This window comes from Xyrauchen texanus, chromosome 12, assembly GCF_025860055.1.
Source record: "Xyrauchen texanus isolate HMW12.3.18 chromosome 12, RBS_HiC_50CHRs, whole genome shotgun sequence".
Taxonomy (NCBI): domain Eukaryota; kingdom Metazoa; phylum Chordata; class Actinopteri; order Cypriniformes; family Catostomidae; genus Xyrauchen; species Xyrauchen texanus.
Window position 1 is genome coordinate 32,964,165 of NC_068287.1, and position 18,869 is coordinate 32,983,033.

General features: G+C 38.1%; 1 pseudogene; it reads right to left on the reverse strand.

The window, feature by feature from the left end:
- Positions 1–10,396: 10,396 nt before the first annotated feature.
- LOC127653472 (heat shock 70 kDa protein-like) lies at positions 10,397–14,776 on the reverse strand (annotated as a pseudogene).
- Positions 14,777–18,869: the final 4,093 nt, after the last annotated feature.

An 18,869-nucleotide genomic window follows, 5' to 3' on the forward strand; every position in this document is an offset into this window, starting at 1 on the left:
CTGAAACTAAGTAATAATACAATAATGTATTTTTTTATTATTATAAGTACATGATTTACAAACATGTGTTAGGGTTGAAATAACAAATAAGCAATGATAAATAAATATTGGCACTTTAGGAGGCTGTGAGCACATGTTTAGGATTGAGGGTAATAATTCAAGAATCGATCTTTGAAAAACCCATATTTGTTCACCACTAATCTCAATATTTGGGGGTACCTGGAACTTTTCCTGAGAAATGAACGATCCAAAACAGGTCTTTGATTGCAATTTATTCTGCCCATACAATGTTTATGAGATTAAACAGCTTAAGAAAATTCTCAGATACATCAGATATTTCATTAAATGTTATTAGTAAAGCCAGCTGAAGCAGCAATTCAACATCTGAGGCGCAAAAGGTTGCTGTTTTCACCACACACAAAGACAAGAAGTTAACCTGGAAGAAATATAATTGTTGTTACTCTTTTAATGAGCTCTGTAGTAATTTAGACAATTAATGTAGTTTCAGTTCATTTGACAAGAACACAAATGATCAAATTCAGAAAATATTCTGGAAGTTATGGGAAAGAAGTTAATCTGGAAATTAACAGGAAATTAGTCTGGAAGTTAACAGGAAGTTAATTAGAAATTAAATTAGAATTTCAGTTTTATTTAGTTCTATAACCATTTATACAATTTGTGTGGTTTCAGTTCATTTAACAACATCACAAATTATTTTATTCAGAAATTAGTCTGGAAATTAAGGACTGGAAATTAATCTGGAAATTAACAGGACATTAATTAGAAATTCAATTCGAATTTCTGTTTTATTTCATTTCCATAGTAATTTATAAAATGCATGTGATTTCAGTTAATTTGACGAGAACACAAATTATGTAATCCAGTAATAAATCTGGAAGTTAAGGGCAGAAAATTAATCTGGAAATTAGTCTGGAAGTTAACAGGAAGTTAATTAGAATTTCAATTAGAATGGTTTAGGTCATTTTTATAGTAATTTATACAATTTATGTGGCTTTAGTTCATTTGACAACATAAAAAAAGAATTTCATACAGAAATTAGTCCGGAAGTTAAAGGCAGGAAGTTAACCTAGGAGTTAACAGGAAGTAAATTCAAAATTCAATTAGAATTTCTGTTTTATTCAGTTCTGTAGTAATTATACAATGCATGGCTTTAGTTCATTTGACAGCATCACAAATTATTTATTTCAGAAATTACTCTGGATGATAAGGGTGTGAAATGAAACTTGAAGTTAACAAGAAGTTCATTAGAATTTGTATTCAAATTTTTTTTCTGTTTTATTCAGCTCTATAGTGGCTTGAACAATTTCTGTTTATTTAAGAAATATGTCAACTATAAACTTACCATCCAGAGTAAATGTTTGTGGCTTAAACTAATTTGACAATATACATTTTTTAATTCAGAAGTTATCAGGAAGTTAAATGTGGTCCAGCAATGTTTATGATCTACTGGTGAGGTGCCTGACAGGGCAGAATGATATCTGTTGTTGTACTGGAAAGACTTAGGTCACTTGCAAAGGACAGGTTGGTACAGGGAGATCTAAAAAATAACATTCTTCCTTTTCAAGTATATTTATCCTTCTGTAGCTCCATCTTTATGTACGTGTACTGTATGTGTCTTCCTTTTAGGGTGTGCACTTGCCGCAGGGATCACACAGTGCCCTGCTGATGACAGGAAGACGATCAAGGGAAAGGGAATAGGGAATGAAGAAAGTCAAGATGCAGGGATGAATCTAATGGTTAAATCTATACAGTGGAGAAGAGGGTAGAGTAGAGGTGGTAAAATAATAACAAAATAAAGGCCAGGAGTTAGACAATGAATGAGAATGAGAGAAAGTTTTCATGTACTTATGAACATGATTCAAACAGATGTATGATGCTATCATAAGCACATTTCATATGTACTGGCAAACACAGAGGCCAATGTGACACATCATACACACGTGTACAGTATGTTGTGTGCATGTGTGGATGCCAAACAAGTGTGTGACAGGTGTTGGACCGGAATGGTGTTAAACTCTCAACACTGTCCCTATTCTTGGGCATTTGAATCTGTGGATGCATACTTTGATTCAAGTGGTTCCATAATCCAGTCTTTAATGAGTAACACCTCAGTATACACACACACACACAGAGCACAAGAATACATTCACAAGAAGACTTGCACACTTTACTTTAAACTTTGAAATACTATTTGATGTTCTATGCAACAAAATGTGCAATATCATGTACAATTACATTGGTAATTGATGTAGTGCATGCATTAAAAACTTTCATGCGGTTATCACTGTTAAAAAGGCAGTATTTTAATTAATTACACATTTTCTATATTTTATATTTAATTTTGTTTTAATATTTATTTTTATGACAATGCGATTAGATTAGGTGATGCCAATTAGAGTAATGTTTTAATTAAATTTTACAGTGTTCCCCTCCACAAAGAGACTGGACACATTTGTAAAAGATATACATTTATAATTCAGTTTTATTTATTTAATTTGGTTAAAGATTACTCATTTACATTTACATTTATTCATTTGGCAGACGCTTTTATCCAATATATATTTGTGACTGGTTAAGTGCTCTTGGAAAAGATGTGTTTTTAGCCGTTTTTTTGAAGATAGAGAGTGAGTCGGGAAGGTCATTCCACCAACGTGGCATGATGAAACTGAAGGTCTGGGAAAGTGTTTTGGCGCCTCTTTGTTTTGGTACGACAAGGCGACGTTCCTTAGCCGACCGCAGGCTTCTGGTGGGAATGTAGCTCTGCATAAATGTTTTTAGGTATGCTGGAGCAGACCCAGTGACTGTTTTGTATGCCAGCATCAGGGCCTTGAATATGTACGTGCACGAACCGGCAGCCAGTGGAGAGAGACAAAGAGTGGTGTAACGTGCTCTCTTTGGTTGATTAAAGACCAAACGTGCTGCTGCAATCTGGATCATTTGCAGAGGTCTAATTGCATTTGCAGGGAGGCCTGCAATGAGAATGTTACAGTAATCCAGTCTAGTTATGACAAGTGACTGAACAAGCAGTTGTGTGGCATGTACAGAGAGGAAAGGTCTTATCTTCCTGATATTGTAGAGTGTAAATCTACATGATCTTGCAGTCTTTGAGATGTGGTCTGTGAAATTCAGATCTTTATCGATGGTTACCCCTAGATTTCTTACTCAATACTCAATTAAGTTTGATGCAGTTTTGTTATACAATTAAAAATCTGCACACCAAAAATAGACTGAAATATGAGTGTTTCCTTAATAGTTTTTTACATTTACATTTATGCATTTGGCAGACGCTTTTATCCAAAGCAACTTACAGTGCACTTATTACAGGGACAATCCCCCCGGAGCAACCTGGAGTTAAGGGCCTTGCTCAAGGGCCCAACAGTGGCATCTTGGTGGTGCTGGGGCTTGAACCCCCAACCTTCTGGTCAGTAACCCTGAGCCTCAACCACTGAGCCACCACTGCCCCGAGCAGTGGTGGCTTTTTACAAATATTTTTACAATATTTATAACGGTTTTTATTGTTATTATTTTATAATATTTATTTGATTATTTTGTTTTATTTTGTCTTGTTTTCAAACTTAAATTACACTTTGGATCCTGATTTTTGATGTGGACAGTATGGACTTTTGAACTTTGCTGTATGAACTTATTTTTATAAACATTATCTAAGCAGCAAATGTTTTTAAACTTCTCTCTTCGTTAATGAAGTGAATGGAAATCTTAATAGCTAATGTTATATCATTTATGATTTTAATGTGGTTTGACAGGTCTGTAAAACAGATGTTCCAATTATTGAAAAGGCAGGGACAAACATTATTTATGTGGATGATTGGAAGCACACAGCTTTCAGATAATGTTCTGAAAGAGTAAATCAGATGTCACAGCTGTGGAAAAAAAATACTTATGAGCTTTTACAGTGAATGAACATTTCTTCTAACAGCCACTAATTATAGTGAGGGTTGTCCTTGGGTATTCTTGACAAAGGGAGAGGCCAGAGGAGATCCCACAGAATGCCCCCACCACCAACAACCTTAGTCTCTCTCTCTCTCTCTCTCTCTCCTCAAGTTATTTTTAGCCAGGCTTTAGGGGTGCCCACCTCTTGCTCTGCTGCAGGCTCTAGCCATACAAGGCCCAACCACAAGTACTCGTTGCTTAGCAACCCCTCATGTTTACACCTCCGTGATGGGGTCCACCAATCAACCCCAATTTAGCAGCTAATCATCAATATAATCCCATATTCATCAACATCATCAGCATGAGTATCACCTTCAGTGTTATCAGATGTTCTATGATATAATTTAAACAACAATGGTTTTGTCAGTGTGTGTTTTTTATCTTAAGTTTCAATACCAACATCCCTGTCTTTATTTAAAATTTTTATTGGTATATTTTAACAAAAACTGTGAAATTAAAAATGACCAAATGTATCTTTATACCTGTACACCTGCTTTTTCATGCGGTTATCTAATCAGCCAATCATGGGGCAGCATTGCAGTGCATAAAAATCATGCAGATACAGGTCAGGCTTCAGTTAATGTTCACAATAATCATCACGATGGGGAATATTTTTTATCTCATTGATTTGGACCGTGGCATGTTTGTTGGTGCCAGACGGGCTGGTTTGAGTATCATCAGGTCATCCCCATCTACCTGGACGAGGGAGGGGACAAGGGGAGGGAAACAGAAATAATTAAAATGGGGGGTACTTCCTGTAACAGTGTAGTACCCCCCAAACAACTGTAAAATTTAAAAGAGGATAAAGGCAAAAGCAGAGCGACAGTGAGAGAGAGAGAGGAGAGAGAGATGAAAAAAAAACTCTTACTCGCCAGTTCTCCGATACGCCGCAGCTTGTTCCTCGGCCACTCCTCCACCCTTTATCGGATGACAGCCGCACCTCTCCAGGCGGATCTGAGGCAGTCCTCCAGCCCCTGGCGGACGGAACACCCCGCCGCGTTCTCTGGGAACAGAAGGGGTCTCCCCGCCCCTGGCAGCGGTCCTCTCGCTCCAGGCGGTCGCCAATGAGCCCCTCCCCGCTCGCGGTCGGCGGTCTTCAACCCCGACGCATTTCAGCGGCCGGTAGGCGACTCCTGCGCCCCTGGCAGCGGCCCTGACCGCTCCAGGCAGTCGGCTAGGAGCCCCTTCTCCCCACGCGGTCGGCGGCCATCGTCCTCCTTCAGGCGGCTGGGCTCCTCGTCCCCCGGCAGATGGTCGCGGCTGCTCCGTTGGGGTGGACGGTAGTGGCGAGAACTCTACTACGGCGCATCCCTCCTCCTTCCCGGGTATCGGCACCATTGTAAAGGGATCAATGGAAAGGAGGAGGCGAGAACCGGCTTTTCAATATAAATAATAGTTTAATGATAAACTTAAAAGACAACATAAACACACATGATGGACATGTCCGCTAATGATCTCTCTCTCCCTCACGGCCCTCTGCAGTCAGCCTTTAAACCTCACGGAGGCATAATTAGCCTAATACGGGACCGGTGTGTAGTATCAGGACCTGGCCCCGCCCTCCGCCCTGCCACAGTGCCAAAAACAAAAACATCCAGTGAGTGGCAGTTCTGTGGACTGAAATGTCTTGTTGATGAGAGAGGTCAATGGAGAATGGCCAGACTGGTTCGAGCTGACAGTAAGGCTACGGTAACTCGGATAACCACTCTGCACAATTGTAGTGAGTAGAATAGCATCTCAGAATACACAACACGTCGAACCTTCAGGCTGATGGGCTACAACAGCAGAAGATCACGTCGGGTTCCACTTCTGTCAGCCAAGAACTGAAAGCTGAGGTGGCAGTGGGCACAGGCTCACCACAACTGGAATGATGAATCTCAATTTCTGCTGTGGTACACAGATGGTAGGGTCAGAATTTAGTGCCAACAGTATGAATCAATGGACCCAACCTGCCTTGTGCCAACAGTCCAGGCTGGTGTTGGTGGTGTAATGGTGTGGGGAATGTTTTCTTGGCACACTTTGGGCATGTTAATACCAATCAATCATCACTTTAATGCCACAGCCTTTTTGAGTATTGTTGCTGACCATGTGCATCCCTTCATGGCCACAATTTACCCATCTTCTAATGACGACTTCCAGCATGATAATGCATCATGTCACAAAGCAAAAGTCATCTCAAATTAGTTCTTCAGTGGCCTTACCAGTCCCCGGATCTGAATTATATAGAACACCTTTTGGAAAGGGTAGAACGGGAGATTCACAGCATGAATGTGCAGCTGACAAATCTGCAGAAATTGCATGATGCAATCATGTCAGCATGGACTAGAATCTAAAAGGAATGTTTTCATCATCTTGTGGAATCCATGCAGCAAAGAATTGAGGCTGTCCTGAGAGCAAAGGGAGGCCATGCCCAGTATTAGTATAGTGTTCCTTATAAAGTGCACAGTGAGTGTACATCTCATCCACACTGGAACAGCATTTTCCTCCACTGAAAACTGAGAATTTCCAAAGTGCTCTCTAGTACCACATACTTTGGAAAAAGATGATGTCAGAGAACTGAAAACAGATTTCAAACCTGAAAGGATTAGTGTGGATGTGACCTAATATAACTATTATTCCATTTCACGTTGTGTTTAAGAACATCCCTTATTCATTGTAAAATCACTGAAAAGCAAGGACTATTGTAGTTTATTGCTTTATTATCTCTTACTGTAGTTATAAATAATTTACATGTACTTTTGCAAAAACAATAAATAATAAAAATTCGTCCTTGACTTTAAAAATAGCAAGTGTTGGATATTAATGTGTGTGAGAAACAGAAGAAGAAATGTGAGAGGACTGAACATAGAAAAAAAGACAGAGGTCTCTGTGGCAGCTGTCACGCTTGTTTACAGTAACATTGTTGATTGGTTGCATGAACTCACATACTCGCACATGCACACACCTGTGCCACTCATTGACGTAATGCAGTCCTGCTAGAATCCAAATAGATTTTATCTTTTGAATATTGTCTCTTTTCAAATTTGTGCACTGTCTCTTTCAACAATAGTTGGGGACTCAATAGACACATTTTTTGCTTCAAGATGTGTTGTCATTTTAATTACAGATTTTGTGTGAGTTGGTTTGTTGTCATAGCAATAATGGAAATTTGTTGCAGTTTTTTACAGAACTTTGAAAAAGAGCAAACTTATTTGAAATGAAATACTCATCTGGTATGTACAATGTAATGCCAGCCCCAAGCTGTATTCAGACACTTAAGTCACACTTAAAAATGTGTGAATTTTATTGAAAAAACTAATAAATTGGCATCTGCAAACAAATTATGCTAAACCTTTTTCAGAATGCACTTTACATTTTTAAACCATTTTTGTAATTATTCAACTGGTCCCAAGGTGATTTTAAGTGGATGTCTGATGTCAATTACCCTCAAGTTCACACAAATGACCAAGCAGAGTAACCACAGGTGTAGTTCATAATTTACTATGGTCATGTTCCACTAATGCCTGACAACCAGAAAGTGTCAAAATGCTTTTTGTCTTGACAGTGTACCTATAGTTTATAACATAGCAAACTTGTTTTTTCCTTAAATGTTTTGTTTGAAAAGTGCATGTGCTGTCTTTCTTCTAATTAATTGTTGATTTGTTTGATATTGTGTTATTTAATGCAATGACATTCATACACTTTTAAGTAAATACTTTTAGAGCCACTTTATGTGTGGTCAGAATTTATGTAAAAAACACCACAATGTGACCAATATTTAGGAGAAGAATATGCATTCTGTATAGGTTTGGGTGTGAGTGTAAGAATAGAGTTTGGAAATAGGCATGCTAACTATTAGTCTAATAATAATTAAAAGCTACAGTTGTCCACTATTAAGTTACAGAATTGATGTGTGTTTGTTTGTTCCCATACAATTAGTCTGTAGAGAGGGCAGACTGGTTTGAACAAATGAGGGATTTGCTTTAGATGGTTACTATGGAACAAACAAACAACAAAATGCATATTCACATGTGTTTACTCTGTGTTCAGACTAGGGATCATGGGGATGTACTGAAATGTTTTTAAGGAGCATGTCATTCTATATGGGTACATGGATCCTCTTTACTGTCCCTCTCAACTTTTAATGAGGGGCTTTTATTGTCCTTTCATTCTTGAGGTTGTTCATTCATTTCAAGAGATTGTTTTGACTGGCATGCTTGGCCCCAAAAGGGCAGCCCCCATCTTGCCAGGGACACAATTTTAAACCTACTGTAAGAGGGAGAGACGTAATGTGAGTTAGAGGGACAGAGTTGCTATATTTCACACGTGGTAGTCTCACATGCTTCCTAACACTCACACGCATGCACATGTGGTTTATTGGCTGCAGTCACAGCAGAGAAGCCTCCAGCCAATGCCAACATAATAACCCTAATCAGCATCTTAAATCAGTGCTCATTATAACTCATCTGCAGCTGTTACAATGACAGTAGTTTGATTGTAGAATGTGTTATTGATGACTTCAGTCAATCTATTATTAGTAATAAATGACCAATAATGCAAAACTAAGTTATTTTGACTTATAAAGTTTAAAGCCTTATAAGTTTTGCATTAGTTAAATTAAAGAAATATTCCAGGTTCAATGCATGTTTAGATCTATGGACAGCATATGTTGCATAGTTATGAATTTTGTTCTTTTTTTACTCATTCCTCCATTTCTTAAAAAAGGGGCAAAAATCGAGGTTACAGTGGGGCACTTACAATGAAAGTGAATTTGGCCAATTTTTGAAGGGTTAAAGGCAGAAATGTGAATTTTATCATTTTATAAAAGCACTCATATTAATTCTTCTGTTAAAACTCTAAATCTGTATTATTTGAGCTGTAAAGTTGATCAAATCGTCATATTTGACGGATAACAGGGTTAATGGCATTACAACATCATGGCAGAAAAAACACAGGTTTTATCACACAAAAATCATGTTAACATGCATATTACTTACATCTTGTGGCTATACTTTTGAAAAGGTGAGTATTTTAATGTTTACGGACTGGCCCCATTAACTTCTATTGTATGTGCCTCATTTTAACCCAGATTTTTTCTTTCTTTTCTTTTTTTATAAAGAAAATAGACAAGTCAAAATTACTTTTTATGGTTATCAAAATGTTGCCACAAATGCTGTCAATAGACCAATTTGTATTTAACCTGGAATATTCCTTTAACTGTATCTTTCATTGATCAAAAACATTGTTTAATCCTAGCGATATTGAACTTTTGTTTTTGTTATTCAAAGAAATGGTCTGCCAAATACAAAAAAGTGTTGTGTACTTAACAAAATAATTGTAAACAAAGATAATTTTAGAAGTTCTTGTTTACAGTGATAGGCAGTGTCACCTGTGGCAGTGTCACCTCCCTCTCTTGTTTTAGTCTTGGGGATGTGTTCAAGGTCATTAATTCACATTGAACCATGCAGTAAAAATACTTCCTTGCCGTTATGTGACACTTGATCAGTGAAATACGATATGAGCATCAAAGTAAGGGTCACCTCATGTACTTTTGTGCATCTTTGCAACATGTTCCGCAATCTCTCATGACATTCAATATCTCTTGAGCAACTGCAGATGGTACTGTGTGTTTAACTCTAGATGAATTGCATAATTCCACTGTTAGTAATTCATTCTTCTTCTTATGTACATGTGTGTGGATGGTATTAAGGGTTTGTGTGAGCGGTGGTAGTGTGTGGTCCAAATGACGAAGTGTTGGGATGTTTTTGTTAAGCTGAAGATTATGTCATAGTCTCTTTTGTGGCTGTACTCATGTCAGGGTTCAATTAAGAAGCCCTTCCAAGAGACCAGAGATCCTATTATTTGTAACAGCCTTTTTAACACCATACTTTCAATACTACTCTCACTACTTCTGACAGATCTATGCACAGTATAACAGAAACAGTAGGAGTAGTATGGTAGTATGCCAGTCTGAATACTGGTCATAGTGGCACTGCACCTTGTGCTAGGACGTCATATTCAAATTCAAAATTCAAAAACTTTATTACAGACTCAAGGTCCAAATCTTACCCACAACAATACATGAATATACCATAACACACATGCATACATACCTACACTTAAAAACAAACAAAACAAAACAAAATAATAATAGAGAGTCATTGTTCTACCAAAAGACAGTTATACCAGTGCTTCCACATACTGAGATTGGTAGCGTGTAGTACTTAGCCAGTATGTTAGTTAAGCCCATTATTATTTCATTTTGTGACCCATTAAGCCGGCACATGAATTTAAATATTAGGTTTCTTAAAACAGCATGAAAGGTCCTCACTCTTGCAGCCACAAACATCTCACTTGCACTACACCATCTTGGTCTTGTGAGTAACATTCTCATTAGCGTTGTTATATGCTACCTTCAATTTTAAAAGACTTGTCTTTCTATAATTTGACCACAAGTGAGCAGTATAGAACGGTGTGCAATATGCTTTAAAAAGAAATATCTTTACACCAACCGTACATGCCCTAAATTTACGTAAGATAATATTGGCTTGTGCATACATCATGCGACACTGCCTGTAGATATCTTCATCATCTGTCATTCTATCAGTGATAAAATGACCAAGGTATTTCACCTTATCACAGACACTAAGCTGATTGTTAGCCAATTTAAAATCAAGGTAGTTCAAACATTTATCCTCTTTAGTTCTACAGATCATGACGACACTCTTATTGGCGTTATATTTGATATCATGTTCCACACCATATGCCGAACAAATTTTAAGTAGCTGCTGTAATCCAGCACTACTTGGACTAAAAATCACAAGGTCATCTACATACATCATATGGTTCACTATTGAATTACCAATCATGCACCCAGTATTACAGGCCCTCAACTGCCTAGACAGATCATCCATATAGAGATTAAAGAGAGTAGGTGACAAAATACCCCTTGTCTGACTCCATTGCCAACCCCAAATAAAGCTGAGACACTATTGCCCCATTTCACTTGCATAGTCTGGTGGGCATACCAGTAAGCCAAAATTCTCACAATATACTTGGGCACCCCTCTTTGCCTTAATTTGTTAAACAATTTGCCATGATTTATCACGATCAAATTCTTTAGAAGCATCAATAAAACACATAAGAACTGATGAGTTTTTATCTCTATATTTGTTCACAATTTCCTTCAGAGCATATATACACAAGTCAGTGCATACATATCAGCACCATCTTTTTTAAGTGAATAACAACGAGGCTGTCTGGAATAGACGTATAATCTCTTCAATGGGTTGTACAATTGTTTAAAGTGTTTTTGGTTCATTCCGATGACAAAATATAGAAAAATATATTTCCAATACATTTCAGTGGATAAAAAAAACCAGTCAACATTAGTTGTGGAAAATGATATGTGACTAGGAACTTTTTGAAAGATTTACGAATGTCATTGAAGATATGGAAAGTCTATTCCTCACAGGCTCATTTTAATTCCTGTCAAAAATGTACAATAAAAAAAAAAAAATCGCTCTACTTTGAATAAGGTCTGCTATATAAAATGCTAAATGTCTTGTTATTTTTGTGTGTTTTCAAAAAAACCTGCATGTGTAGCATCTACTCTTATTACCATTATTTGGAAAATAAATCTCATGTACTGTAATGAACACATTTTTCATTGTGATATTACTGCTTATAATATTTACTTATTATAAAGTGCTAAAGGACACATTTTTTACAACTTTTAACCACAACAATTAGCAACATTAAACTGTAACATAAAGGAAAAATATATAATCATTTAGAAAATTTCAGGGTAACTTTGTCACCTTAAAGAGAATCTTGTTTTAAGATTTTAATCCTTTAATATAAAGTTTAACAATTTAATTAAATAGCAAGAGGGAGTGAACTAATATAAAGTGCAATGATGTAACAAGTTTCTTATAAACTTTCTTTTTGAAAAAGGCCAAGGTGTAAACATAAGAATGTAAAGGTGAAATGAGTACAAAATACAAATACTTATAACAAAATGAGGCTTGAAGGAAATTTAAGAATCAAAGAGAAATACATTTGTATCAGTCCTAACACCATTCAGTTCAGGAGGCATTTCAATCAACCTCCTCAATGGTTGGCCCCTGGGAACCGGCCCCTGCACTGGCACGGGCCTGAGCTCCACAGCCTCCAGCTGGCATCCCTCCCTGGTAGAGCTTTGTAATGATTGGGTTGCAGACTTTCTCCAGTTCTTTTAGCTGATGTTCGTACTCCTCCTTATCAGCCAACTGGTTGTTCTCTAGCCAGTTAATGGCCTGATTACATTGTTCAATACATTTCTTCTTGTCATCTTCGCTGATCTTGCCTTTCAGGTTCTCGTCTTCCACGCTGTTCTTCATGTTGAAGGCGTAAGACTCCAGGGAGTTCTTGGCAGCAATCTTCTCTCTCTGCAGATCATCTTCTCCTTTGTACTTGTCTGCTTCCTGCACCATTCTCTCAATCTCCTCCTTGCTCAGTCTGCCCTTGTCATTGGTGATGGTGATCTTGTTCTCTTTGCCGGTGCTTTTGTCCACCGCTGACACATTCAGGATTCCATTGGCATCAATGTCAAAGGTCACTTCAATCTGGGGGACTCCACGAGGTGCCGGTGGAATTCCCGTGAGCTCGAATTTTCCAAGCAGGTTGTTGTCTTTTGTCATGGCTCTCTCTCCCTCATACACCTGGATCAGGACACCGGGCTGGTTGTCGGAGTAGGTGGTGAATGTCTGTGTCTGTTTGGTGGGGATGGTTGTGTTGCGTTTAATCAGGGCAGTCATGACTCCACCAGCTGTCTCGATGCCCAGGGATAGTGGAGCCACATCCAGCAGCAACAGATCCTGGACATTTCCGGAAGTGTCACCCATGAGGATGGCGGCTTGGACTGCAGCACCATAAGCCACTGCCTCATCTGGGTTGATGCTCTTGTTCAATTCTCTCCCATTGAAGAAATCCTGCAGAAGTTTCTGGATCTTAGGGATTCTTGTTGATCCACCGACCAGAACAATGTCATGAATCTGAGACTTGTCCATCTTGGCATCTCTCAGGGCTTTCTCCACAGGCTCAAGTGTTCCCCTGAAGAGGTCCGAGCACATTTCTTCGGCGTGCTCTGGTGATGGATGTGTAGAAGTCAATGCCCTCATACAGGGAGTCGATCTCAATGCTTGCCTGAGAGCTGGAGGAGAGTGTTCTCTTGGCTCTCTCACAAGCGGTACGCAGCCTCCTCAGGGCCCTCTTGTTCTGACTGATGTCCTTCTTGTGTTTCCTCTTGAACTCATCAACAAAGTGATTCACCATGCGGTTGTCAAAGTCTTCCCCACCCAGGTGAGTATCTCCAGCTGTGGCCTTCACCTCAAAGATGCCATCTTCAATGGTCAAGATGGAGACATCAAAGGTTCCTCCACCCAAGTCGAAGATCAGGACGTTGCGCTCTGAAGCTTTGCCTTTATCAAGTCCATAGGCAATGGCTGCGGCTGTGGGCTCATTGATAATTCTGAGGACATTCAGACCAGCAATCACTCCAGCATCTTTAGTTGCTTGCCTCTGGGAGTCATTGAAATACGCAGGAACTGTGATAACTGCATTTGTCACTTTCTGTCCCAGGTAAGCCTCTGCAATCTCCTTCATCTTCACAAGTACCATAGAGGAGATTTCCTCAGGATAGAAAGACTTGGTCTCTCCTTTGTACTCAACTTTGGCCTTTGGCTTTCCACCATCACTGATGACTTGGAAGGACCAGTGCTTCATGTCAGACTGGACGACTGGATCATCAAACTTCCTGCCGATCAGCCTCTTCAGCATCAAATCACGGTGTTGTTAGGGTTCATGGCCACCTGGTTTTTGCTGCATCTCCAATGAGCCTTTCTGTGTCTGTGAATGCAACATAGCTGGGTGTTGTTCTGTTTCCCTGGTCATTGGCGATGATCTCCACTTTTCCATGCTGAAACACCCCCACGCAGGAGTAGGTGGTGCCCAGATCAATTCCAATAGCAACTCCTTTTGCAGATGACATGTTTGATTTCTTTTTATTGTCTACCTATATTCAACAACAACAAAAAGGAAAATCAATACAATGTATAAAACGCAAATTCCACAATATTGTCACTTTATAACTGTCTGCTACCTCAATAACTGCTATGTGCATAGAACACTATCTCATAGTATGTTATGTTTACGTTTTTAGAAACTGTCATCTTTTTGCACTACTGAGTACTGGTCGGCGCTGCACTGTGTCTATTGTCCTGTTCATTGTCAGTAATTTGTTGTACTGTCCTGTACTTTGCACATGTTTGCACGTGCACTTTATATAGGTATTTTATTTCGTTGTGTTGTCTCATGTGGTCCTGTGTTGGTCCTTTGTTGGTGGAGGAACGTTGTCTCGTTTTGCTGTGCTGTACTAACTGTATATGGTTGAAACGACAATAAAAACCACTTGACACATTAATATGAATAATGAGATTAACTTTATAAGGCCTGTATGTTTCAGATCACTTACATCAATGTCCAGGCATATAATAGTACTATTAGTAGTACATTTCACTCTATATTTTTGTTTTATACATGCAAACAACAAATTTCCTGCTCGTTATTGATTTATTGTACGACCCTTTGTCATAATCATCCAAACTCAGCGGGTAAAAATAATAGAGGGAGATAAAATATTTTTCTTCTTACCTTGTCTGAATTTGATCCCTTCTTTCAGTGTTCGTTGTGGCTCGTTGCCTAAAACTCTTCGCTAACTTGATCTGTTCCGATTCATACCGACATAGCAGCATCTCACTCGTGTTTTATATTCTCAGGCTTCTGCTCGTGAAGTTTCTCGAAAGCTCCCGCGAGTTGGACCAATCAAACGCGGCACAGTCGAGCGGTTACTCCCTCAAGGCGGAACAACTCATCTCTTATCTCGCTTCTAGCTTTTTCTGGCGTTTTCTGCATGTGGTACAAGTGACGAGATCAGAAGATGTCCGTGAAATAGAGAGCAATCCTTAAACATTCAGAATATTTCTCGTGAACGCTGAATAGTTGCGACGATGGCATTTATCATGTGTGTTCTCTGTAATACCTCTAATGCTTCCTGTGTTTTTATGCTACACAGAAATGCATTTTGAAATAAAAGGAGCACTACCCAGTTAATTATCCTCATGCTTATGCCTTCTCTTGTTTCTAAGTTGTGTGGTTTAATTATGTTCTATATTTAGGTTAAGTTTAACATAGTTAATTAATAACATTTAGTTTTTGTATGCCAAGTAAAATCTACGTTGAATAATACAGTGTTCTTAATAATCAAGAAATAATCTAAGAACGACACAAAAAGTGAAAACAAACAAACATGTTCCTAGTTAATGGCAAACGCATTTATTCCATGTCATTGATAGTGCTGAATAAAAATGTGTTTTGCTGGAATATGATAGTTCATTTGAGTAAACCTCTTGATTTCTTTATTATTATTATTATTATTATTATTATTATTATTATTATTTAGTTGTTTATTTATGTTGTACATGTCTGTCAGAATGAGCAGGTCGTTGAATTACAATTAAAGTTAAAGATGCTTCTGGAACATTTGAGACGTTTTCGTCACATGTTTTCATTCTGCGCCATTTTCAACAGAGGGCGCTGTTACGTGCATTATATTAAGTGCGCTTTTTACAGGTGAAACTCGAAAAATTAGAATATCGTGCAAAAGTTCATTAATTTCAGTAATTCAACTTAAAAGGTGAAACTAATATATTATAAAGACTCATTACAAGCAAAGTAAGATATTTCAAGCCTTTATTTGATATAATTTTGATGATTATGGCTTACAGCTTATGAAAACCCCAAATTCAGAATCTCAGAAAATTTGAATATTGTGAAAAGGTTCAGTATTGTAGGCTCAAAGTGTCACACTCTAATCAGCTAAACACCTGCAAAGGGTTCCTGAGCCTTTAAATGGTCTCTCAGTCTGGTTCAGTTGAATTCACAATCATGGGGAAGACTGCTGACCTGACAGTTGTGCAGAAAACCATCATTGACACCCTCCACAAGGAGGGAAAGCCTCAAAAGGTAATTGCAAAAGAAGTGCTGTATCAAAGCACATTAATAGAAAGTTAAGTAGAAGGGAAAAGTGTGGAAGAAAAAGGTGCACAAGCAGCAGGGATGACCGTAGCCTGGAGAGGATTGTCAGGAAAAGGCCATTCAAATGTGTGGGGGAGCTTCACAAGGAGTGGACTGAGGCTGGAGTTAATGCATCAAGAGCCACCACACACAGACGGGTCCTGGACATGGGCTTCAAATGTCAAACGTCTTACCTGGGCTAAAGAAAAAAAAGAACTGGTCTGTTGCTCAGTGGTCTAAAGTCCTCTTTTCTGATGAGAGCAAATTTTCCATCTCATTTGAAAACCAAGGTCCCAGAGTCTGGAGGAAGAATGGAGAGGCACACAATCCAAGATGCTTGAAGTCCAGTGTGAAGTTTCCACAGTCTGTGTTGGTTTGGGGAGCCATGTCATCGGCTGGTGTTGGTCCACTGTGCTTTATTAAGTCCAGAGTCAACGCAGCCGTCTACCGGGACATTTTAGAGCACTTCATGCTTCCTTCAGCAGACAAGCTTTATGGAGATGCTGACTTCATTTTCCAGCAGGACTTGGCACCTGCCCACACTGCCAAAAGTACCAAAACCTGGTTCAATGACCATGGTATTACTGTGCTTGATTGGCCAGCAAACTCGCCTGACCTGAATCCCGTAGAGAATCTATGGGGCATTGCCAAGAGAAAGACGAGAGACATGAGACCAAACAATGTAGAAGAGCTGAAGGCCGCTATTGAAGCATCTTGGTCTTCCATAACACCTCAGCAGTGCCACAGGCTGATAGCATCCATGCCACGCCGCATTGAGGCAGTAAATAATGCAAAAGGGGCCCAAACCAAGAACTGAGTACATATGCATGATTATACTTTTAGAGGGCTGACAATTCTGTATTTAAAATCCTTTTTTTTATTGATTTCATGTAATATTCTAATTTTCTGAGATTCTGAATTTGGGGTTTTCATAAGCTGTAAGCCATAATCATCAAAATTATATCAAATAAAGGCTTGAAATATCTTACTTTGCTTGTAATGAGTCTATATAATATATTAGTTTCACCTTTTAAGTTGAATTACTGAAATTAATGAACTTTTGCACTATATTCTAATTTTTCGAGTTTCACCTGTATTTCTCTCGAGCCGAGATCACTGGAAAAAAACTGCACACATTGACACCGTCTTATGTCTTATGCTAAAGATTTTACTAATGCATAATTTAAATAAACTTATCTGTAGATATAGTATATTTTTCAATATTCTAGTATGTTTCTTATATATCAAAATACTTATATGAGTTTCCTGGCCTTTGTGTGACCCAGGAGAGAGCATATGAGGTTACTAAAAGTGTTGATGCTGCAGAGGCCACAAAGAGCACCCAGCTGTAACAAAATAATGAGACTAAGGACCTTGAAGATAGACTAAAGCCAAGTTTCTACCAGTAAAAAGATATCAAAAGGCTCTGTGAGATAATGGTGGCAAATAGTATCCATTGGTTACAAAAATAACAAAGGGGCACAGAAATGAGGTAATGCCAGATAACAAACTGTATAGAAGAGGAGGTTTTGGACTAAGACAGTCAGAACGGACAGCTGGCCGGTCTCATGTTTGTTGGTGTTCAATAAACTACAATTTTGGCATCTGGAACTCAAGACTCTGAGAGTTTTCTTACAACTTAGAGAGATTCATCGTGATATTCCACGACATAGAATGCACTAAGGGTCTTAATTATTAATTTAGCATGTACACAAAGTTTATGACATTCACTGACTGGGTTCATTAAAACCGATTTGAATAATATCTGTGAGTTTAAAAGGTGTAGTAAGCTTAGATGTAACTATATTTACAATTTCAGAAAACAATTCCAGAAATCGAATTTTCATTCAAATATATGAATGATCGGAATCAGAATCAGAATCACAATCAGCTTTATTGCCAGGTATGCTTGCACATACAAGGAATTTGTCTTGATGACAGGAGCTTCCAGTGCACAGCAATACAAAAACGGCAGCAAGACATAGATAATAAATAAAAATTTTTAAAAAGAATAATAAAAATAAATAATTATACATATACGTACATACACTCAGACACACCTAAATAAATACCCACATACACACACGTATAGTGCAAAACGAACACAAATCTATTATATAAAGAACAAAAATACAGAATATTATGTACAGTGCAATGTATGTAATGCAGAAGTGGATATGTTAGATAATATAAATAGACTTAAACTGTGTATTGCACATACTAATTGCTCAATGGGGCGGCTTTAACTGAACGATGAAGGTAATCAAACATATTACGCCGCCATAACCGACCTTTGTTCAATTAAATATAAACACTTTTAGTTGGGTTTTTTCTGGGCCAGGCAGGTCTTCATTTTTGCAAAGTCACAAAAGTACTACACCAATATATCAAGAAAATATTCAAAGTTTTCTTTTTTACAAATGTTCAAGTAATGTGCATTAAATGTACACAAGTTGTCTCATCTTTCTTAATATATAACTTTCAAGACACTGTGTGAGATCAACATACTGTTCTCAACATTAAAGTGATAGTTCTCTCAAAATAATCCAAATTCTGTTGTCATTTATTACACTTGTGCCATTTCACATCCATGTGTCTTTCTTTCAAGGAATACAAAATAGGATGCTTGGCAGAATGTTAGCCTCAGTCACCATTTCCTTTCCTTGCAGCTTTTATCCATACATTGAATGTGAATTGTGACTGAGTTTACCATTCTGTGAAACACTTTTTCCCCCACAGAAGAAAGTTATACTGGGTTTGGGACTAGATCATGGTAAATAAATGACCAAATGTTAATTTTTGGGTGA